Raw genomic sequence first — 25,362 nt, 5'->3', positions numbered from 1 at the left:
GTAGAATTAGAATTTTCAGATTAATATTTTAAAAGAAAAAATCCATTCTCAAAACAGGATGGTATATATTCATGAAACTCATTAAAGCTGTAATTACCTGTCCAAGACTGGGCATTGAACATTTAATCATGGCAGAGGGTGGAGCTTATAGAGTCCTACATCTTCCTGAGGGGACTAACCTTAGTTATTAATGAGTGGAGGAGTGACAGTTTCTTCGGTGATGTACTCACCAATAAGATGATGAAGAAAACAACCGTCCACCTGTGTCTGGAGAGATGGCTCAGAGGTTAAGAGTACTTGTTGCTTTTGCAACATATTCTTTTTTCAGCGCTTACGTGGTGTCTCACAAGCCTCTGCAACTACAGTTCCAGGAGATTTGAAGTCTTCAGCTGACTTTAGTGGGCACCAGGTATATATATATATATATATATATATATATATATGTATATATATATATGTATATATAGATATATGTGTCTCTGTGTGTGTTTGTGTGTGTGTGTGTCTGTGTGTGTGTTTGTGTGTGTGTGTGTCTGTGTGTCTGTGTGTGTATGGCACATACACGCATATGGGCAAAACAATCACATGCATAAGTCAAAAATAAATTAATCTAAAAAAAATCTTTGTATCTGTGATGGCTTATATGTGCTCAGCCCAGGGAGTAGCACTATTAGAGAGTGTGGCTCTGTTGGAGTAGGTGTGTCACTCTGTGTGTAGGCTTTAAGACCCTCATTCTAGCTGCCTGGAAGCCAGTATTCTGCTAGCAGCCTTCAGATGAAGATCTAGAACTCTCAGTTCTTCCTGCACCATGCCTGCCTGGATGCTGTCATACTCCCGCCTTGGTGATCCTGGACTGAACCTCTGAGCCTGTAAGCCCGCCCCAACTAAATGCTATTTTTATAATAGTAGCCTCGGTCATGGTGTCTGTTCACAGCAGTGAACCCTAACTAGACAGTATCCATGCTGGTGCTGGCAGCCCTATTTAAATGCGGTGAGTCACACACAGAGAGACATGAGAAAAGCGATGTGCCTTGTTGGGAAAAGGAAAGGTTTCATCAGGAAAAGAAAGGAAACCAGAAAGGATGAATGGTGGAGGGATTACTAAAATCCACATACAAGACTGTCACGAACAATAACTGTAAAACTTAGATATAGAATAAAGGGAGTTGATTTATTTTTACACATGCAATCATTACCTAGGTGGTTAGATTAGCAGTTTGAACAGCGTAGTTTTTAATTTATGAAATTGTAGTCCCATGACCAAAAGAATTATAGTTTTTAAAAGGAGATTTTGAAATTGTACAGCTAGGCCAGAAACAATATCGATCAAACCATGCTTATTAAATTGCCTTACTCTCTCATACAAATACGGTTTATTGGAGGACTAGTCGCACTGTCTGCTTCCCCACTGTGATTTCCCAGCTCCAGATTCTGGACTCCAGGGCGTTTTAGTCTCTTCAGCTTAATGGGTTTGACTTTAAGGTAAATTGAACTCGTGATCCAATCCTCTTTGGAAACAGCTTCTCCCTAATGACTGTGTTTTACACCCTTGACACTGTTTGAGGACTGTCTGTCATTTATATGTGTCTGCAGAAGGATGAGTAATGTTAGTAATTATATTAAAACATTCTTTTCTCTTTTGAATCAGTGATTAAATAACCAGAAATTATAATCCAACTGTGTTTATTTAAATAGCAGTAGCTGAGCTGGAGGGATCACAAATGTAAATATGGAGAAATGCATAATTAATAATTATGTATTATTGTGTCCAGCTAAGGTCGCTAATATATTATCTCCAAGAATTTCATGACAGAGGAGATGCAGGCACCTAATATTTCAATAATGTGACCTTTAAGCTAAATCATATTGATTTAAGTTTTTCCTTAAGTTAGGTATTTTAGAAATTCAATGTTAATGGAACACCTCACAGTAAAAAAAGTACTAGAGAATGACAAAATATAGAGGCAATAATTTTTAAAACATCCTAAGACAAAAGCATTTACTTATGCTTAAACCTTTCCCACTGCTCTATAATCTTAAAGTTCCCAGTAGTAGAGGAGAAAATATTTTGAAGAAAGATGAAGATGTGGAAATAGCTGAAAAATAAGAGCTGTCAAGGGAAATATTTAACCAAGGTTTCACATGCACATTACCAATTTACTGTGTGATACTCAATCAATATTAAAATGAAAACTTGCCCTGAACTTACAGCAGCATGCTAATTGACATATGGGAAAGGCATCAAGTTTTTGGAGTGGAAGAGAAAATGTAGGAAGATGACGTTAGAATGTCGTAGTGACTTAGGAGATGATAAAACTGAGGTATCAAATAAATAGGGCAAGAGTAAAGCTTTCATAAATTACATTGCAATAGTTGGAAAGCTGTTTGAGAAAAGACGAGCTTGAAACATTTTCTCATGCTACCTCAGTCCAGGTTCTCTAAGACATATAACCAATAGAATATAGATATAGATAGTAGCTGAAAGGCTTTATTAGAGGAATTGATTCGCACAAGCCTGAAGGCTGAAAAGTCCTATTACAACCTGTCTGCAAACTGGAGGTCTTAGGACGCTGGCTTTGAAACTATGGAAAACAAGTGGACTGGCTCTTAGTTCAAAGTTGAGAATCTGAGAACCCTGGCAAAGTGCCCTGGTTGGGCACTAGTGTAAGTCTGAGGGGTCCAGTTGGGAGCCTGACCTTTTCATGTTCAAGACAGAGAGGAGAGATTTATCTAAAATCTTAGAAATACACGTTTGACTCTGTTCTTCATTCTCTCTGGGATACAGACAACTGTGTGGTGCCTACCTAGGAACAGGAAAATGTTCCCATCTGGCCAACTCAGAAACACACAGTATCTTAACTAAGAATAACCTTAAAACAGATCCGAATAGAATGCTTTGTGTTCTAGAGATTCCTTACTCTAACCAAGTTGAAACCTAAAATTACCCTTAGTAGGTTATAGATAAAAAAGTATAAGTGATAACTGTCTGAACATAAGCACTAGGGCAAAGTACTGATAGAAGGTTCTGTAACATAGTAATTGGAAAAGATTTAAATTGAATTTAAAAACCGACAAAAATCTTCAAATTAACAGCAAGCTACACTGATAAAGAAAAATCTCCATTTAAAGTTTAAAGGCCAGGGCCAGACATGGTGTGTGTGCCTTTAATCTCAGCACTTGGGAGGCAGAAGCAGGAATTCTCATAGCTGTAGGTCAGGTCATCAAAGGAAGAGCTTAGTCTGCATATTGAATTCCAGGGCAACCAGAGCTTTGTAAAGCAGTGGGTCTCAACCTTCCTAATGCTGTGACTGTTTAATATAGTTCCTCATGGTGTGGTGATCCCAACCATAAAGTTGATTGCTACTTCATAACTGTAATTTTGCTACTGTTGTGAATCATACTGTAAATATCTGATAAGTGGCCCCTGTTAAAGGCTTGTTTGATCCCCCAAAGTTTGAGAATCATTGATGTGGAGAGACCTATCTTAGAATACCAAACTAATAAAGTAAAGAAAGTCATATGATGAATCAGAGAAAATGCTATCAGTGTTCTGTTTCTAAATAGTGTATATTAATGAAAAATTAATTAGGGTTCACTGAATATCCGACTCCAGTGAGGAACCTAAAACAAGCATGTATATTACATCTTTAAGGTCTTGTGTGAACTCAATTTAATAGAAGAAAAATGGGAAAGAATTTCAAACACATGGGCAATGGAGAAAACTTCCTGAACAAAACACCAATGGCTTATGCTCTGAGATCAAGAATCAACAAATGGGATCTCATAAAACTGCAAAGCTTCTGTAAGGCAAAAGACACTGCGGTTAGGACAAAACGGCAACCAACAGATTGGGAAAAGATCTTTACCAATCCTACAACAGATAGAGGGCTTATATCCAAAATATACAAAGAACTCATGAAGTTAGATTGCAGGGAGACAAATAACCCTATTAAAAAATGGGGTTCAGAGCTAAACAAAGAATTCACAGCTGAGGAATGCCGAATGGCTGAAAAACACCTAAAGAAATGTTCAGCATCTTTAGTCATAAGGGAAATGCAAATCAAAACAACCCTAAGATTTCACCTCACACCAGTGAGAATGGCTAAGATCAAAAACTCAGGTGACAGCAAATGCTGGCGAGGATGTGGAGAAAGAGGAACACCCCTCCATTGTTGGTGGGATTGCAGACTGGTACAACCATTCTGGAAATCAGTCTGGAGGTTCCTCAGAAAATTGGACATTGAACTACCTGAGGACCCAGCTATAACTCTCTTGGGCATATACCCAAAAGATGCCCCAACATATAACAAAGACACATGCTTCACTATGTTCATCGCAGCCTTATTTATAATAGCCAGAAGCTGGATATAAACCAGATGCCCTTCAACAGAGGAATGGATCCAGAAAATGTGGTACATCTACACAATGGAATACTACTCAGCTATTAAGAACAATGACTTTATGAAATTCATAGGCAAATGTATGGAACTGGAAAATATCATCCTGAGTGAGGTAACCCAATCACAGAAAAACACACATATTATGCATTCACTGATAAGTGGATATTATCCCAAATGCTCGAATTACCCTAAATGCACAGAACATGTGAAACTCAAGAAGGATGACCAAAATGCGGATGCTTTAATACTTCTTTAAAAGGGGAACAAGAATACCCTTGGGAGGGGATAGGGAGGCAAAGTTTAGAACAGAGACTGAAGGAATGCCTATTCAGAGCCTGCCCCACATGTGGCCCATACATATACAGTCACCAAAGTAGATGAGATGGATGAAGCAAAGAAGTGCAGTCCAACAGGAACCGGATGTAGATCTCTCCTGAGAGACACAGTCAGAATACAGCAAATACATAGGCAAATGCCAGCAGCAAACCACTGAACTGAGAATGGGACCCCCATTGAAGGATTCAGAGAAAGGACTAAAGAGCTTGAAGGGGCTTGAGACCCCATATGAACAACAATGCCAACCAACCACAGCTTCCAGGGATTAAGCCACTATCCAAAGACTATACATGGACTGACCCTGGGCTCCAACCTCATAGGTAGCAATGAATAGCCTAGTAAGAGCACCAGTGGAAGGGGAAGCCCTTGGTCCTGCCAAGACTGAATCCCCAGTGAACAGGATTGTTGGGGGGAGGGCAGTAAGGGGAGGAGGATGGGGAGGGGAACAGCCCTATAGAAGGAGAGGGGTAATTAGGAGGATGTTTGCTTGGAAACCAAGAAAAGTAATAACAATTGAAGTGTAAATAAGAAATACCCAATTTAATAAAGATGGAGGGGGGAAAAAAAAGGTCTTGTGAAACAGAAATTTCTCCTTGTGTCATGTAATGTTTTTCTGAAGCAAACTCATGTGATGTTTTCCTGAAGCAGACTCATGTGATGTTTTCCTGAAGCAGATCTGTGAGGACAGGCAACATTTGAAAAGAGTATAAATAGGACCCAAAAGACAGTGATGGGGTGCTTGCATAGCTAGTCATGCAATGCTTTGTTGGTCTTTTGCCTTGGTCTTTGCTTCATTGACAAAGGTACAGCAGAGAACTTTTCCTGGCTTTGCGGCTGGTTCTGGTCACTCCCACTGACTTGTGCTAATTCGGCAGAGGCCTAGCTGTTTCTGCTGGATCTTGATGCTGCTGCTGATTCATGTTTGATGACACTCTTTGAACTGGACTCTTGGTATCCTGACACTACTGAACTGGACTGCTGGCATCCTGACAACAGAGATTGGAATCACCCCTAAAGAGCTACTTCTTTTTTTTTTTTTCTGCTTCTAAATTGGTCCACATCCCCTTGTCCTAATTACTACATTTTCCCACCTACCTCTGGATGGTGGGCTAGAAAGAGGGGTAGAATCTTTTGAAAGCCCTTGTAAAGTAGATTTTGAAAAATCTAAGCCTACATATTTGTCAGAGATTAAGAAAATACAAAAGACAGGAACGATCCAAAACTTCAGCTTACATGAGCTCCCATGATCAAATGTGAGACACTCTCAGAATACATCTTAAGGTAGATTATAGCCCATTGATAAAAGATAAGTCTGTCAGTGTATGCTTTTATCAAATGTATGTGTATATGCATGTGCACACGGGCAGATGCATTCCGACAACATGGGAGAAAGAGTGACATCCACAAGAGGAAAATGCAATTTTGGGGCTCTTTATAAAATGACCATTTATTTACCATTCTAGGAAAATGTAGGGAGGTGTTTCTGATGTGTGATTGGGAATCTGTGTTTACTGATACTGAAGGTCCTCCCCCCTCAATTGGTTTTTAATATAAAGTTGCCAGTAATCAATGGCTGAACATAGGGCAGGACACTAATAGTTGCTTGTGGAGAACACACAGAAAGAATTGGGAGGACTTGGGGAGGAAAAGTAGCAGCAGGAGAAAATCCAACCAGCAATGTGAGTTTTTGGTTAAGTGGTCACTGGCGGCTTCCCCAATTGGGCCTGAGGTAGCAGGGGAAGGTTTTGGAGTGCCCAGTCACTGAGTTACCAAAAGCATTTTTAAAAAATAACCGCCAGGTGTGTGTTTTCTACTTGTGGATCTGAGATAGCTCCTCGGCATAGGTGTGGGTGTGAGACCCACCAGGAACACAAAGCAGGTAGACAAAACTACATGCTACAGGAAAAGCTTCAAGTAAGAACCACAAAGGAGAAGTGAGAAGTATTGGGCAAAAAAGTCCCTGGATCAGCAGACTACATGCCCTGATTCTATAAGAGTCACAACAGATTATTACTTTCCTAGGGGAAAGAATCAGTTTGACTGAAAGACAGCCTGGCAGAGCCACTGAATACCTGAGGTAAACTTAATGCAAACGATATTGCATTAAGCTGTCTTCTGGTGGGATGAATATATTAATCTCACCTTAAATCAATAAAATGACTAGGGCAGAAGAATCATAATTCCTCAAATCAGACCCCTTCCCCCATCTAAGTAACGACAATGGCAATCCCAGGAAACTAAGATCTAAATAAACTCCTGTGTTCCACCCTTTTCTGGAAACTCCTCCAAGACCTATTCAGAATCAGAGCGTGGCCAGGAGAGCAGCAGCGCTGCATGGTGGATTTGTGTGCAAGGCATGGGGTTGACAAGACTCTGAGTGCAGTGGGTGGAAGAGGTAAGCTAAAGCAAGGGAGCACGAGAACATGCTGGAATCTATCGCTTCTAACTGACCCCAGGACAGACCCAACCCTGCACTGGCTCTTCAGGCTGCACATGACCTGTAGATAGACCTGGGAAACTTTGTGCAGAATCACCAGGATAAGAAACATCACACTAAAGGCAGATACCCACTGGTACAGAAGGAGCAATGAAACAACAGACGTCTCCCAAAGAGGGACAATATGCATAAGCTATAGCAGAACCTGGCAGCCATGCTGACCCCCACAGTGCAAAGTGTGCCTGCACATCATGTCCTCCTCACCTCATGCTTCTAAATCAGATCAAAGACAAAAAAATCACAGAAGTTAATTTGAGGGAGTATTGGTCCAGTATGAGTAAGTTGATCCAATATAATACTATGACAGTGTTTACCTCAGAGAGATTAGCAACTCAGAGGTGTGAGGTGGAGAATGTTTGCATCATTTGACCTCCTAGGCTCTACTCCATTAAGTCTGAGGGCCAGTGAATGAGTAAACTTATAGCGTGTGCAGAAATCAATAATGGCTGCATCCACTTCATCTCTCTTATACCCTCGGGAGTGTTTGTTGATTGCTTTGAGGAACACATAGAGAAAGTTAGCTCTTCCAGAAGTATTTTCTGTGCTTGAAATTGAACCCTTTGTTATTTAAGAAATAAAATAAAACAATATAACAAAATAGACAAAACAATATTAGCAATAAAAAAATTCCACACTGTGCAATAATATAGAAAGGTCTCTGGGGTAGATTAACCGTATGCATCCCATGAATCAGTCAACTTGTTTCTGTTCCAGCTTTCTCCCTAAAATAGAATAATTACAAATACTTGTCTCAGGGCTATACACATTAACATTCGTGGATATATATGTATACATATCTATTCATGTATATGTAGCAAATACGATTTAACATAATACTGCTTTTGGTTTCTTTTCTCTGCATCAAAATTTGGATGAATATAGCATTTGTACCGCACTTGTACAAATAACATCATGTAACAATAATCACATGATGCAGATCATTGATACTGCTATGCCTCATGCAAGGCCTACCGGAGAGTATCAAGACAAACATGCAAATACATTTCTTAGGAATTCTTGATACATTCTTCAAATATATGCTCCTATGTTGTGGAACAGGATAGTTGATATTTCATTCTGTTTAATATGTTCTTCTATATAAAAGGTTTCTTACATTTGGACACTTCCTTGTAATACAATCAGTTGTTTTTACTTTGCCTTGTGATAGTGCAACTTAACAGGAAATGTGACTTGATGTCTTCCCCTGGTTTCTCTGAAGGTATTCCAAGTAGAGAGAGGAAAAAAAAATTTTTTTCGGAGCTGAGGGTCGAACCCAGGCCCTTGCGCTTGCTAGGCAAGCGCTCTACCACTGAGCTAAAACCCCAACCCCGCTGAAATTTTTTTATATGACTATTTTGTCCTTTACCCTGGCCCCTAGCACAGTTCTTGAGTCAGAAGCAGAGCCTCAAATACCATGCACACCCTGAAATGTACTAGGTAATGTATGGAAATCTATACCACTCTAAAGCTTTTGTTGGATTCCTGCACAGCCCCAGGGTAGAAGCTGGTTGGCCTGGAAAGCAATTTTGCATTTAAAAGCCAGGATTCTAGCCCCACTCCCTCACCTGTAGGGAGGGGAAAAGGTCTTAAGGTTGATTTAATCATGAATAACCAGAGATATCATTGCTCTTTGTCTTTGTCTTTGTGAAGAAGCCTCAATGATCACTCATAGGGACATAATTCAGGGAAGTTTCAGACGGATGGAGACACAGAGGCGCCATGACAATGTAGCCAGAAAGGATACAGGCGCTCTGCACACCTGCCCACATGCCTAGCCACTCTATCTCTTCATAATTGTTCCCACATCCTCTATTAAACCAGCAAGTGATCTGTGAGTCACCTGGCAAATTAGTCAAATTGTCAACACCCCTTATAACAAGTCTCTGTGAATGAATGCCTACTATGTGCTGATGGCATCTGAAGTGGGAAGAGGGGCTCTAGTAGGGTGGACTTTTAATCTACAGGTTCTGATTTACATCAGGATAGTTAAAATTGACCTAAATTGCAAAAATCCTGGTCTATGTCTAGAGAGAATAGTTGTTCAGTCTTTTATTGTTCAGAATTCAAGTGTTCAAGGGTTGAATTGATTGTGGAAATAGAAAAAAAAAAACACTTAGGTTTTTACTGTCTCTTAAATCATCCAAAACAAGATTATAAAGAAAATATTTTTAAAAAAGGAAAATATTTTTATCAATTAACATTATAAAATTCTAATACTAAATTACTGGACACATTTTTAAATAGTTCTTTTTACATAGTATTTGTATATTTTAGTTACCATGTTCATTCATAATTTTGTTTGCTAGACCAGTGTATCATATTAGGTAAAATAGTCCACATTCACAATGTAATACAGCTTATATGTTTGGAATTTGTTTTACTCTCTATTTCAAAAGGTAAATGATTAAATGGGCATGCATTTTCAGCTAATCTGGAAAAACTTTTAAGAAAAATCTGAAACATTCTGTCAAATGTTGGCCAAAAATAATACACTGTAAATTTAAGATGACATCTACTTAGAAGACAGAAAGTAAAATGTGTGATTGAAGACTTTGTATTTTACATAAAATATGTTTATGATTTGAATGAAATTGAAATATGTAAATACAACTAAAATATTAAATCCAAATATGCAAGTTAGGGCTTTGTTTCAGGAATAGATGACAAAGTTAACAAATTCTGGACCTGAGTTCAACTCTCAGTGTTCCTCAGAAAGATCTAAATGGCACATAGACACAAATAGAATTCTTGCTGAAGTGTTTTTTTAAAGTAGCACGTTCATAGAGTTTAAAGGATGGCTCAAAAGTTTAAAACATTTAGAACATTTGTTGTTCTTGCAGAAGACTGGAGTTAGATGCCCAGCATCCATATGATGCCCCACAACCACCTAAAACTCCTGTTCTAAGGCATTCAATGCCCTTTTCTGACCTCTAAGGGCACCATACATACATGTGGTGCACATACATAGATATAGTCAAACATTACATTCATACACATAAAACAAATAGATAAACATTTTTAAAGGTAGCGAGTATTTGATATTAAAGTACTTTTTCTCTTGCTTAGACTGCAGTTTCCATGGAAATAGTTTGAGATCCCTTATGGTTTTCTTGAACCTTATACAATATTATAAAAGGAGATTTATTGGACCAGCTTATATAGTGTAGGGTAGATAGTCCAACAGCTGTTCTCTGTACAGCAGGAGGCCAAGAACCCAGGAGCTGTTCCATCCATAAGCAAAACACCTTGGCAGTTTGAAGCCAATGAGGTAAGCATAGGAGTGTTTTGGGGAGTTTCTGGTATTGACTCCACATTGATGCCATAGGGGGATGCCAACAGCCAAGAGAGACACAGTTGCTAAGCTAGAAGTGAAGACACTTTTGTATCAGGGCTACTTTTTTGAAGTGGCAGTTCCCATCTCACTCTCCCCTACCTTGAAAGAGCCTCTCACACACACCCTAAGTAATTCCTCTTGGTAATTCTAAATCCATCAAGTTGATGGCCAAAGTGACAGCAACCATCATACTCGACATTTATGAATCTTGGTTGTGGTAGTTAGGCCTGATTGTCACTCTGATTGGGCTGACAGTGACCTAGAAAATAAATAGACCTTCTGGTTTTATCTGTAGATATTTTGAGAGATAATGAGGTCATGGAAACTCTGACCTAACCATCAGATTAATTCATGGATGTCTTAAATAGGTATGCTGGCTATCAGGAGATGGTGGCAACCTAGGAAATGAGGCTTGTGGGAGGAAGTAGGTCATAGGTCTGTGTTTCCTGAACCTTTCTATCTGCTGTGCTTTCTGGTCCCTAGCTGCCCTGAGGTGACTGGTTCTGTTCTATGAACATTTCATACTATGAGTCTTAACCTCACTACAAGTCCAGAAACAATAGGCCAAGCATGGGCTAATACCTCTGAAACCAGGAATCAAAGTAAAACCTCCTTCCACTATCTCCACTATTCCTAGTAGCAAGAAACTGATAGGGTAATGCTCTGTTCAAATAAGCTTTAACATTGGTACTGGCTCTCCTTGTTTATATCTGGGAAACCTTACCAGTTCCTCATCACCATTTCCTGAAATTTACCTCTGTGCTCAATAGTATCCTTCTGCGTATTCCTTATTTGTAAATTCTTGGAAAATGAAAACCCTCTTTTCAGAGCTCTCTATCATATGCCTCAAAATGCAGTGTTTCTTCTCTCATGGGGTGGTAACTTTCTTCTGCTCTTGTGAGATTGTGCAGCCCAGATTATATACCATATACTCACCAAAATATATTTATGTATGTATGTGTATATGTATGCACATACACACACACATACAGTTGCACACACATACATATACATATATAGTTGTTTAGAATCACTGATATATAGGGATATAAATATTGTTTCCTACATCTGTCTTTATACAAACCTATCATGGGCTGTAACTGCCTTCCAGTCTGTGTTATCATTTTTCATGTTCCTCAAGTTCCTTCTAACTGAATCGGGTGCTTGTCAGTCTCCTCACATCAAGACGCTTTTCTTGATATCAGGAATTCAAAATATATTTAACAATGAGTGAATGATAAGATATCACCTCAGCTTATACCTCTTTTTCTATTTCCAAATCCTCATATCACTTCAAATTGATAACCCCATGTTTCAAACTTTATGTATAAAAGCAGAAATACTCATCTCCGTTCCATAAAGAGCCCAGATGGATTGCAGACCTATAGATCTCTGTAAGCTGTACCATCATGCCAGGAATTACCAATGAAGCATCCTGGACCTGCTTTTCTCATGCATAGAATACAGAATGTGGGAAGATGTGATGTCTCATTAGCAAAGGATGTTTTGCACAGCAAATTTTTCCTATTGGTATGAGCTTAAGGTTTGCCTGGTTCCTGTGGTTTGTGGTCATTCTCATATTGTGAAACCTTCAGGGTACAAATTTAGGGTACCACTGGATTAGATGCTATGACTCACAAAGGTGTCATCGAGCTCCTCCAGCAAGCCTTGTCAGCAGTAAATTTAGTCCAAATCTGTATTTTCTGGAACCACAGGAGGTGCTGCTTAATAGGATGCTTTTAAATAAAGCCCACAAGTTTAGAGCTTAGGCATGCCTTTGATGATTCCTCATGCTAATTGGCTCCCTGACATTTAACCAAAGTGAATCTGAGTTCACCTAAGGTCAAGGTGCTCCTGAGATTCATTATGTTGACTGAGCTCTGTGCTAGTTAGACCTCTCCTGAGCCAGGGCAGAGAGCAGGGCCTGACAAGGTGATTATATCTGTAGGGAATCTTTCTGGAACACTGGTGGTATAAGTATCATGCTTTGTAGAACCCTAAGGACTTCTCAAAGTTCTCTATTCGACAAGAGGCCACAGAAGAGAAAAACCCTGTTACTTCAGAGAGTGTGGCCTCACTAAAAAATTGATGTTCATCATGTAATACCACATATATCTGGGTAATTGGATGCATGGCCATGTATAGGAAAGGAAAGCTTGCAATCATTCCATACCAACTTGTAGGACACAAAAGGAAAAAAACATGTTACCTTCACAGAAATGACAGCATTCTTCTATACAATTTGCCCATAATAATAACTTGACAAGAGAAATATGCTCTCACCATACAAAGTTAGATGTGGGTGGGTGGGAGATGATGGGGAAAAACATTCTAGATCAAGAGAGGTGGACTGATGAAAGCAAAAGCTATAAAGAATGAGACCAGATGAAAATCTACTGACAGAGCAAACCTATCACCCATTTGCCAAGAGCATGCTGCTCTGGCAAGGAGACATTTGGCAGTACTCTTTTTCAATGGTGCAGAAACTACTTATAGGCACAAATTTGGGGTGCTTCAAGGACATAAAATGATTCCTCCTAAGCTCAGATTCCACTGTTAGAGGTATTAGCCCAGATCTACCTACCCACTGAGTAGAAAAATATTTTCCAAATGGAAATGCAACTTCATGGGCAGAGAATGGGACTGTGTGGACAAGCTGGACAATACTGTGATTATTACCTAAATGAGTAAAACTGCAAATAAGCACAAATAAACAACAAAGTAAACAACACAAACATTTAGGGAACTTAGAAGGAGACAGCTTGCTAGAAGCTCTTTACCAAGCAGTATTCCTATCATTATAAGAGAGCCTTGGCCACTGACTCTAACCCAAGTGGTTCCCAACCTTCCTAATGTTGTGCCCTTTAATACAGTACCCCGTGCTGTAGTGATCCCCAACTATAACATTATTTCCATTGCTACTTCATAGCTATAGTTTTGATATGGTTATGAATTCTAATGTAAATATATTTGAAGACAGAAGTTTGCCAAAGTTTACACAGGTAGAGAACAATGCTCTAACAAATCAACTAGGGCATGTTCTAAGGATGATAAACATTACTAAGCTTCAACTGCCTTCTGTTTGCTGAACAAAATGCCTCACATCTAAGATCTGTCTCTTCAGCACCTAATCAACAGATAAGGAAGAGAAAAGAATGAAAGGAATCAAGATCAGCAAAAGTAATAGAGGATGAAGCTCTTGGATTTATGAGCCTTGGTGTCCTAAACAACTATAATTAATAACACTATTAACAAAACATACATTGTTCTCTTTTTCATCAGAAAAATAGAAGTGAATGCAATCTGATTCCAATGGCCTCTACAAATCCAAAATTTAAAAGTTACATAAGGCTTCTGGGTGCAATAGTATGTAACATTCAATAGTCAATATTTGAGATCTATCAGAATAATGGATATAATTATTTTACTATTGTCTTAATAGAATGCAAACTCCAGAAGTGTCTCAGGCTTATCTGGGCCACTATAACAAAAGATCAAAGACTAAGTGATTTATAGTTCTTGGATCTGTGAAGTTTAACTAAAATGTCTCCATTGCTATGTTGTGTGTCCCCAAACAGTGCAAGTGCAAATGGTCTGTCTTCAGCCTCTTAAGGACACTAATCTCATGCATGATCTAGTAATCACATCTAAAGGCTCATTTCCTGATACTATCACTGTGGTGATTAGGGTTTCAACTGAGGAAGGGAATGGGGACATTCTGAACAAGGCAACTAAGGGCCATATGGCTTCTTCTGAGCTGTACAGCAGCAAATCCTGAAGCCGGTATGAGGATCAAGGATCACACAAAGCACTGATTCTACTCAAAAAATAAAAAAGAATAAAATTTAAAGGTGGGGGTGAAGAGACGGGAGGATGGAGACGGTGGTTTTGGAGAGTTTGGAAATGGGATGTGCTCAGAATACATTTTGTGAAATCCTAAAAGACTTATTCATTATTTTACAAACAAGTCTTTTCAAACTGAGAACATAGAGCATAAAAAATTTATAAAGGTTTGGCTGAGGCGACATTGATTTTATTTTATCTTAAATAGTGTGGGGTTTTGTGTAATACTTTAAAATTGAATAACCTGATCCTCAGGTCAGGGAATGAGAAGATAGCAAGTGGTTCTAAGTCTCTAGAAAAGAAGGGATTAAAGATCTCTTCCTCAAAGGTCATCATGTGAGTGATTAAAATTCCCATCAAGATCCACAACCTTGGGTCTTTCTTTGATAGCCCATACCTCTAGTGTTCTTGGTGGTCCATGTGTAAAACAACACAGTGAATGGACTTTAAGGTACAGACGTGTTAGTTACTGAAGGCTTTTTCTCTGGTGAAGTCACAGCCTTTGTGTTCTGACGCCATTGCCCTTTATGATAATAGTATTAAGTTTTTCATGTTTGATATCTCCAAGTCAAAGTGAAATAAAACAACATAGAGGCAGGCATCTGAGACATAGAACAGAAAAGTAAAGAAAGGTCTGTAAAGAGGCAGGCTGTTAACTCCAGCACATGGGCTTGGAACAAGGAGGACCTGTGTCCCAAGGCCAACCTCATCCATAGAAAGTTTGAAACAAGTCCGATGTAAGTGAGACTCCATTTCAAAAATCAGATAAAAAGATACCAAAGAATGCAGAAGTTGCAAACTATTGGTGTCTCAGAGATTATAAATATGCAAGAAGAGTACACTTGAGTTTGAAAAATAAGAAAATAGGCTGCATAAAGATCAATACTAAATACTGAAGAGTAGAAATGAGTAAGAATAAATTAGCAATAAGGGGGAAATGGTTTAAATGATTTTTATAGGCTTAGCTTTTTCTCCAGGGATGAACATTCTATGTTTTAATTTACAAAAAGAAAAATACAAGTAAAATGTAAAAATACAAGTAAATGGCAAAATAGGCTATTTTAAAAAATAGTTGGAGATACTTAAAAAATAAAGACTTAAGAAGAAGCAAACACACGTAAACTTGTACTCATTAAATAAAGTGAGGTTTTTCCCAAACAGTGCTACTTGAGAGGAAGCTATATAAGCAACGAAGAGGGGAGTATCTACATATCTGAATTTTTCATAAATTTCCACAAATTTTATTTGAAGCAGCAGCTTAAAAGGGTTTTTCATAGAAACCAAACAGATGTGCAGAGCACCATTTCAATAACATGACCCAAGGCATCTGCTTTCCTTACAAAGGCTGCAGTGGTCCCTCAGAATAAAACTGCAGTGCTGAGGTCAACTAACAGAGGGTGAGATCACCCAGGGGTCTAATAAAACTAGGGTACTACAGTCAGACCACTAACCATTCCCTGGTAAAGGCCAATTAAAAAGAGAAAATCTACAGCTTTCTTCATAATCATGGCTTCATGATCAGGGAGCTAAGAATGTACAAAAGTAATATTCAAAATGATCCAGGTGTGATATGGGGAACTAATTTTTAAACTTCTCTTTAATATATGTTTTACATGCACTAGAATAATACATATATAAATATATATAAATAATAAAATGCAAATTTTATTCTTATAGTATAAAGTTATGAAAATTCCAAAAACTATATATAGTTACATAAGTACTACAAGAATGGGGATATGGAACAATAATGTTGTCATGGGTTGAATATGCTTGGCCCAGGGAGTGGCACCATTAGGAGGTGTGGCCTTGTTGGAGTAGGTGTGGCCTTGTTGGAGTAGGTGTGGCCTTGTTTGAAGAGTTGTGGGCTTTAAGACCCTCATCCTAGCTGCCTAGTCTCCAACTAGCAGCCTTCACGTGAAGATATAGAACTCTCAGCTTCTCCTGTGCCATGCCAACCTGGACACTGCCATGCTTCCTTCCACTTTGATGATAATAGACTGAACTTCAGAACTAGTAAATCAGCCGCAATTAAATGTTGCCCTTTATAAGACTTGCCTTGGACATGATGTCTTTTGACAGTCACAAAACCCTAAGAGAGATATTTTTCTCCAGGTTCCAAGTGCAGCTACATGATCAGAACTTTCCTCTATTGTCATATTCAGGCCACTATTTATCTCTGTTTCTGCCTGCAATTCTGTGATTTTTAGACTGGAACATGTTCTGGCCAGCTTTAACTATCCATTTGGTACTAGACTTATCTTTGAAAAGAATCGCAACTGAAGACCTGCCTAGATGAGACTGGCCTGTGGTGTCTACAGGAGAACATTTGAACTGTTGATATAACAGGAAATCAGCCCACTGTGGGTGGCACCAAGCCCTAGGTAGAAGCACCTGAACTTTACAATGAAGTTGGCTTAGTGTAAGTCTGTCTGACAGCTAGTAAATAACATCCTCCATGGTTTTTGTCATACTTCTATGGCTGAGAAGTAAGCTCCTTGTTAGGAAGTTGTCTTAGTTACTTTTCCATTGTTGGGATAAAATATTATGATTAACACAATTCTCAATAAATGCACTTAATTGTGCTTATAGTTCCGAAGGGTAAGAGTTCATGATGTCAGAGCAAAGGTATGGGTAGAGAAACAACTGAAAGCTCCCATCTCAGAGGGCAAGCTACAGGCAGACAGCACACTGAAAATGTCAAGAGTCTTTTGAAACCTGAAAGTTCATCACTAATGACATACCTCTTCCACCAAGGCCACACTTCCTAACCCTGCCAAAAAAGTTCCATCATGTATGAACAAAGTATATAAACATATGGGCCTATAGGAGCCATTCTCATTCTAACATCCATAGGGATAATGCTATGTGGAATTGCAAGCAAGCCTGCCTTTACCTCCTGCCTTGATTTCCCCCCATAATGGACTGTGACCTGGCATTGTGAGCTAAAACAAGCCCTATTCTCTCCTCTGTTGCTGTTGTTGTTTTATTGTAACACCTTAATAACACCTTAATAACACCTATGACAAGTGAAACCAAAAACTATCTGTGAGTGGAATATAGCATTATGCAATCTTGGAGTCTTTCTCATTAAGCATGTAATCCAAGTGACATTCGTTCATGTGACTATATCAATTTTTTCATTCAACCTTATTGCTTGTGGGTATTAATTTCTATAGATCTATCAGAGTTTATTGTATATTGCTTAGCAGAGGACTGTCTGAAAGATTTCCAACTTCTGACCATTAGAAAAAGAAACCAGTACAAATATTTGCATCTAGGTATTGTAGAGATGGGAGGTTTGTTATGCCTTACTCTTGGAAAAGTAGGTAGGATAGGAATGCATGGACCATATGTAATCAGTATGGAAACAAAGAAACTGACAAACATGTTTCCATAGTAGCTATCATTTTTAATATCCTGTCACTATATGTAAGTGCTGTGGATAATCTAGCTTCAACTTCCAATGCTATATAAGGATACCATTTTAAATTAAATCATTTGAGTGGGTATACAGGAATACTTTAGTGGGTTTTAATGCATATTCCTCTTACAATTAATGCAATTGAGCATATATTATTTGACAAGATAAAGCCTTCATATTTTATCAGGCAAAGTGACTGTTATCTTTTGATTTCTTTCTAGTTATCTATTTATTGTTGAATTGTAAAATGGCTTCATATATTTTACTTTAAAATCCATTTTATGGTCTGTTTTGCAAAGAATTTCTTCTGCACAGTTGTTTGTCTCATTTATTGTTTTTGTTGTTTCTGTTCTTTTAACTATTATCTTTGGGAAGTAAAAGCTTTTAAGTTTGATGAAGTTGAGATTGTTGACTTTAATTTTTTTCTTCATCAGTTAACCTATTAATTAAGATACTAAAGATATAGTTAGCACACCCTACCTCACAGGTATCTTTCTACATTTTTCTGGAAGTTTGGCAATGTGAGCTCTTGCATTTAAGTCATCAGTCATCTCAAGTCAAGCTTTTTTTCACATCCTATCCATGGTCTTTTGTGACTCAAGATAATGACAGAATTTTGGTTATGCCATTATGCAGAAGGGTACATGACTGCTTTAACAAAGCTTGTTGAGTATCTTCTCCTCTGATTTATGAGTTACCCTCTTTTTCAAAGAAGAATTCACTGTGCAGTTGGGGCCAATCTCTGATTCTCTCTTCCATTTCTTAGATCTGTCACCACCTCTTCCACACTATTTTGTTTATTCCAAAATCCTGAAAGTACACATCACCAGTCTCTTTGCTTCCTTCCTTTACAAAGTTGGTTTGGCTAATGCATAACCTTTGTGCTGCCATTTAAGTCTCCAAATGTGTTTGTAAAAGTCTTTAAAAGCCAAGCTGTCATTTTTTAAAGATTGGACTGCATTTTAAGATAGACACTTTAATAGTCTTGAAACATTTAATGTGCAAATGGTATCTACTGATTTATGTAGAGATTCTAATGCTTATTGCAACGGTGGTAAAGTCTTGATCAAATTTTTTTCTAGGCATTTCATATTTTGGTACTGTTTAAGTGCCCAGAGGCACTTTTGGCTCTAAATGAATAGAAATAAGCTCAAACATGTTTCATGTGCTCAATTTTCTCTATTATTTCAATTTCCATTGGCTGTGAGTTTCAAACATACTGACTGTTTTGATTCTCTCTTCCTCCTCCGTCCCTCCCCCCTCCTCTCACTGAGTATTTTGTGTGTGTGTGTGTGTGTGTGTGTGTGTGTGTTCACTGATATTGTAGTTTACCTATCTTTTTGCCATCTTGCTAAGTGCTTTATATATGATCTTTGTGATATTTGTCCCTTCAAAACAAAATTCTGTTCTCTTGGATAACCACATCTTGTTATTATTGTTTTCTCCTTGTTACATATAAATGAGAATTTTAATAACCAAATTTGTTCTTTAACATGTTTTAATACATGCATATAATGCATACTGATTACCCTCATCTTCAACATCTCTTAACCTGTCCCCACCTCTATCTATACCTGATACCTTAACTAAAATCTTTCTTTCCCATTCTTATTTGTTTTGCTTTGTGACACTGAGCTTAAATAGGGTGGCCTGCATGACCATGGTCTTTAAGCTATCCATTGGACATTGGAGTCTGTAGGTGCAGCAGTGGGTACATAGCTGAAGACAATGACTCTTCCTCTCCCAGAATCTATCAAAAGCCAATACAATGGAAGGAAGGTGTATAGGACCCTAAGCCACTCCTCTATCCTTGAGTCTTGACAAGGTCAGTCTTGTGCATGCACATACCCAGAGCAAGAACAAGTAACAGCTTGATGCATTCATGATTTTAATCATTGTGTCATGTCTAGATGTTGGCATTCCATGACCCTATTCCCTGTATTTTCTTGCTCTCTCTCCTGCAATGTTCCCTACACCCTAGAAGGGATGATCCAATATCTTGTTTAGGAATGTGCTTTCAACTATCTTTTACTCTTAGCATCTTGAGATCTTCCACCTACTCCCAAATTCCCCAAATAAGAACTCTGAGACTGAACTATTTATGCATAATTGCTTAGGCCATGAGCTTGGGTTTGTCCCCTGACTAGCTCATAACTTAATTAAGCCATTTATTCTATTCTAACTCCAGCCACATCGCTAGTTACCTCTCCTCAGGTTCATGTAACCATCTCCATAAGCATTGGGGCGAATCTCCTACTGTGCCTGTCTCTACCCAAGAATCCTCTCTCTCTCTCTCTCTCTCCCAGAACTCCCACCTCCTATTTCCTGCCTAAGCTAATAAGCTAACAGCCTTTTATTGACAAGTGACGCTTCCATACATCAAGAGATTCTCTCTGAAGTAAGCCTCTGTTATGAAGTTTGCACAACTCTCCATTTTGGTTGACTTTCTGTTCCCTCATTTCCCTAATCCCATTTCTCTGCTTAGATGTTTCTACCCACACTTTTCTTCCTCTCTTTTCCTTTCACTAGTATTCCACTGCCCTGTACCCCTTCCCTAAGGCAACCCACTCTCCGTGTCTTTTTTCTAGTTTTCCAGATCCTTAGGTATTCCAGAGAAGAACTATAAAAAGGCAAAAACCAGGATTCACATATGATGGAGTGCATGCACATTTTTTTAAGTTTCATGTATCATTATGCAAATTTCATCTCTCTTTATAGTGGGATAAAATTTCCATTGTGTATATGTACCAAACTCTCATTATCCAGTGGATGACCACCTGGGTTCTTCCCACTTCTTACCAACAATGACTGAAGCAGCAATGTCATAGATGTGTTGGGCTCTCTGCAATATGACAAGGTCCTTCCAGAATATGCCCCAGACTTCTTTCCAAAGTGTTTGCACTAGCTTATACATTTAGTGTAATGTGCATTCTAGTGAGCAATTTAAACTTCGTAGTATGTGTGTTTAAGTTACCATAGCCTTTTTTGCAAGTGATTTTACAACATCCACTATGTATACTATTTAAAACAATATCATGTTAATTTTGGAAAATCTCACTCTCTCGCCGAGACTGAGTGTTGATATTACATTAATAAATCATTTTACATTTTCATGTAATACAAATATTGTTTTATTTGTTTTGTTTTACTACAAATATTGTTCTCTTAGTTATATTTTTAAAAGTCAAACATTCTTAGTAAGGAAGGTGTGCTATATTTTTTCTGAAATAGTGATTTTTTTTGATGTTCTATATAACATTTTTCCCCTTTTGTTTTGTCTTTAGTTTTTGTTTTTCCTCTTTTTCTGCACTGAAATAATGTGTACCTCCACTGGCAGCAGTTGAACATGTGCACAAGTACCCATGCATACAAAAATGTGTATTTTATTCAATTTTAAATATTTATACATGTGACAGTCTTTAGTTTTTTATTTCTAGCAACTAACTTTAGCAAATGATGTAGGACTTTAATAATGTATAGAATGAAGTGAGTGAATATATCACTTTCTAATACTGAATTCCTATTTTCTGGATTTTTTAATATGTAAATATGTATGGTTCCTCTTGTTATGTCTTTGAACATGCTGATTTGTTTCTCAAATCAAATCTGTTAGGACCGTCAAGAATACTTTAAATTTCAGTGTCTTTCGTTCCTTTCTCTAAAGTTCCATTTGGTTCTTGTTTGAATAATAGTCCATGTCTCCAACTAAAAACTTCAACTCATCTGTTTATTTCATAATAAAATATATTATTTTATAATAAAACTTTTTGAATGTACTTCACAGCCAATGAATTATTTTTAAATACCACATAACTCAATAAGATATTTTATATTTTTGTAATACATTTATATTTCCAGAGTCATGTTACCAATTGGCATTACCTATTAGAATATTTTTATCACACTACAAAACTATGTATATACACATACATATGTATATATAAACATTTATATGTATTTATAGTTTGTTAATGTGATATATAATATATATACATTTTTGGCTACATATATACATATGTGCATATATACACACATGTATATATGTTTGGTGATAACATGTTCTAAAGTAATTATTCTGGTTATATCTATACATATATGCATATGTAGATGGATACATGTATAAATGGATACATGTGTGTATGTATACATATATATACATGTACATATATATTCATCATAATTACTATGAGTGTGCTGCCAATACCCTTTAATAACTACTTATTTTCCTTCTGTCTGTATTATTTGTTTTTTCTTAACAAAAGTCAAAATATATTGAATAAATTCTATATGACCTTTGAAAGTGACTTTTTCACTTACCATAATGTTCTCAAGGACTGTCTAAAAGCTCATACCTGTACTTCATTTTTATTGATGAATAATATTTCCATGTATGAAAATGACACATTTTTCTCATGCCTTAAGCAGTTGAAACACTTGAGTTACTTTTACTTCCTGGCTTTTCAGAAAAATGCTATTCGCATAATATAGTATAAATGTTTCATGAAGAATTCTAGCAAGTCCATTAACTCTGTATTTTTTCATTTTCTAGGGATGATAAAATGTTTTATGAAATAGCCATACTGTTTTATAATCCTTTTAAGGATGCAATGTATTTCCAATTAACACACATCTTTAATTTCATTGCTCATCCTCATGTGTGTGAGGTAAACTTTGACTGGAATGATTTAACTTGCATAACACAAATGACCGTGAACATATTATGTGTGATGTTTGTAAATATTTTATTCCAATCTTTGATTTGTGTTATCTCTGTCTTGAAAGTATCACCTGAGGCATGCATATATTTAATTTTAATGAAATCCAGTTAATTTTTTGTGTTTGCATTTTCAATGGTGTCAGGTGTGAGATACCAGTGTCTAACGGCGTGCAAAAGGAACTGTGTTACTTTAAATAGTTTCATAGGCTTTACCCTTTCTCTTCTGTCCAAGTCTATGACTCTTTTAGAGTTAAGTGATTACTCTGGATTGGTGTAATGCTTTATATTTGTTTTACTACACATGGAACATGAAAATTATCAACACTATTTTTTGAAAGATTTTCATTTACAATTAAATTATCTTACCACTTTACAAATCATTTCACCAAAAATATAAGGCCATTATTTTAATTCCATCCCTCTGAGTTACTTTTAACAATATCATTTCTTTGTTACTACAGGTTTTTAGTATGTTTTGAAGTCTGGAACGGTACATATGCTTGTTATTTTCTCTCAAGATTATTTTCATTATCAGTGTCTCTAACCATTTTTATGTAAACTCAAGGTTAAATTTTTTGACTTCTGAAATACAGGTCAGTAGGAACTTTGGTAGAAACTAATGTGAATATTTACAGATAAATTAGAAACCATGTAGTAATGTTATTAATGCCTCTGACAGTTCCAAAATGGGAGTGGCCTTCCACATATTCCAATCATCTTTAGTCCTTCCAGGGGGGTTTTATAAAATTTAAGCCATTGTTTTCTCAGTATGTTCATGAGCATTTCATAGTTTTCATGAAATTTAAAATGTTTTTGCATTTTTCTGTTTCGTTTTTATTGGCTCCCATATTAGCACATAAAAGTTCACTGAATTGTGTAACATTTCTTGTCCACAATAACAATGTACAGATGGAGATTTCGTGCTGATCTCTTAGCAGTATGGATTCTGCTCCTGTCTGTTTAGAGCTCCTACACAGGTTTATGTGGTTTCTCGGTGTCTCCTAAGCTTTCTCTTGCATGGTAGAGGCCTGGGAAAAGCCAGGAGAGGATCCAGACTCTTGTTTAAAGGATTGTATGGTGTCCTCTCTCCACAAACAGCTATGGCAAAGCTCATGCTTTGAGGTGTGGCTTCATTGTCTAACAGAGTTTCGTAGATAAAGGCCATTAAATAGAGGATATGCAACACAGCATGGGAGGCTAATTGTCAGTGAACAAAGATGGTTCAATATTTGCAGATCACCTTACCAACCATGTTAGTGGGCAGAAGAGGGACATTTACAAATTTGTATTGACATATTCAAAGATTTTTGGAAACACTCGACATCTTTCCTTGGGAGGAGGGATCTTTTTATAATGTAAATGAAGTTGGAATTTCCCTGACATTATAGAATGTATCAACAAAATCTATAGACTTTCTAGTGAAATATTACTTCTTTCCTATAATTAAGAACTATTTATTTACATTTATTCAATTTTTTATGTTTGTGAGTATTTTGTTGTTAAGCACATGTATGCCCGGTGTGCCCAGAGGAGGTCAGAATAGAGATCCAAATCCCCTGGGGTCAGTGTTACAGACAGTTGTGAGCTATGTGGATGCTGGGAATTGAACTCAGGTTTTCCACCAGGACAACAGGTATTGCTAGCTACTGAGAAAACTCTTTAGACCCATAAAAAATACTTTAATGTTTTTACATTCTTATTTAAAATGTTGCCCAAAGTTTAACCCAGTGTTTATGTTAATTTTCTTCACATCAAACAAGTAGTTATATTTAAAAAGAAAAATAGGGAGTAGTTTGCTTTCATTTTCCCAGAAGCATATCCTCCAAATGGCTGCTTTTCATTTTTAGATGAACCTTACCTTGAGATAGAAGACAACCCATAAATTTATATGTAGCTTTAAGGGTTGTAATGGTTTGAATATTCTTTTTTTTCCTTTTCTCCATCTTTATTAAATTGGTTGTTTCTTATTTACATTTCTTTTTTTTTTTATTTCATCTTTATTGTTGGTTCCCGTTTTCTCCTAACAACAGTGTCCTTTGCCTTACAGAACATTTGTAGCTTTATGAGATCCCATTTGTCAATTTTTTTTTTCATCTTTATTAACTTGAGTATTTCTTATTTACATTTCGATTGTTATTCCCCTTTCCGGTTTCCGGGCCAACATCACCCTAATCCCTCCCCCTCCCCTTCTATAGGGGTGTTCCCCTCCCTATCCTCCCCCCATTACCGCCCTCCCCACCACAATCACGTTCGCTGGGGGTTCAGTCTTGGCAGGACCAAGGGCTTCCCCTTCCACTAGTGCTCTTACTAGGCTATTCATTGCTTCCTATGCAGTTGGAGTCCAGGGTCAGTTCATGTATAGTCTTTGGGTAGTGACTTAGTCCCTGGATGCTCTGGTTGGTTGGCATTGTCGTTCATATGGGGTCTCAAGCCCCTTCAAGCTCTTTCAGTCCTTTCTAAGATTCCTTTGAATGGGATCCCATTCTCAGTTCAGGGGTTTGCTGCAGGCATTCGCCTATGCATTTGCTGTATTCTGGTGGTGTCTTTCAGGAGAGATATAAATCCGGTTTCTGTTGGCCTGCCCTTGTTTGCTTCATCCATCTTATCTAGTTTGGTGGCTGTATATGTATGGGCCACATGTGGGGCAGGCTCTGAATGGGTGTTCCATCTGCCGCTGTTTTAATCTTTGCCTCCCTATTCCCTGCCAAGGGTATTCTTGTTCCCCTTTTAAAGAAGGACTGAAGCATTTGCATTTTGGTCATCCTTCTTGAGTTTCATGTGTTCTGTGCATCTAGGGTAATTTGACGAGCA

This window comes from Rattus rattus, chromosome 2 (genome assembly GCF_011064425.1).
Source record: "Rattus rattus isolate New Zealand chromosome 2, Rrattus_CSIRO_v1, whole genome shotgun sequence".
NCBI classification, from domain to species: domain Eukaryota; kingdom Metazoa; phylum Chordata; class Mammalia; order Rodentia; family Muridae; genus Rattus; species Rattus rattus.
The sequence above is the reverse complement of the archived record's forward strand: the minus strand, read 5'-3'. Positions refer to the sequence as shown.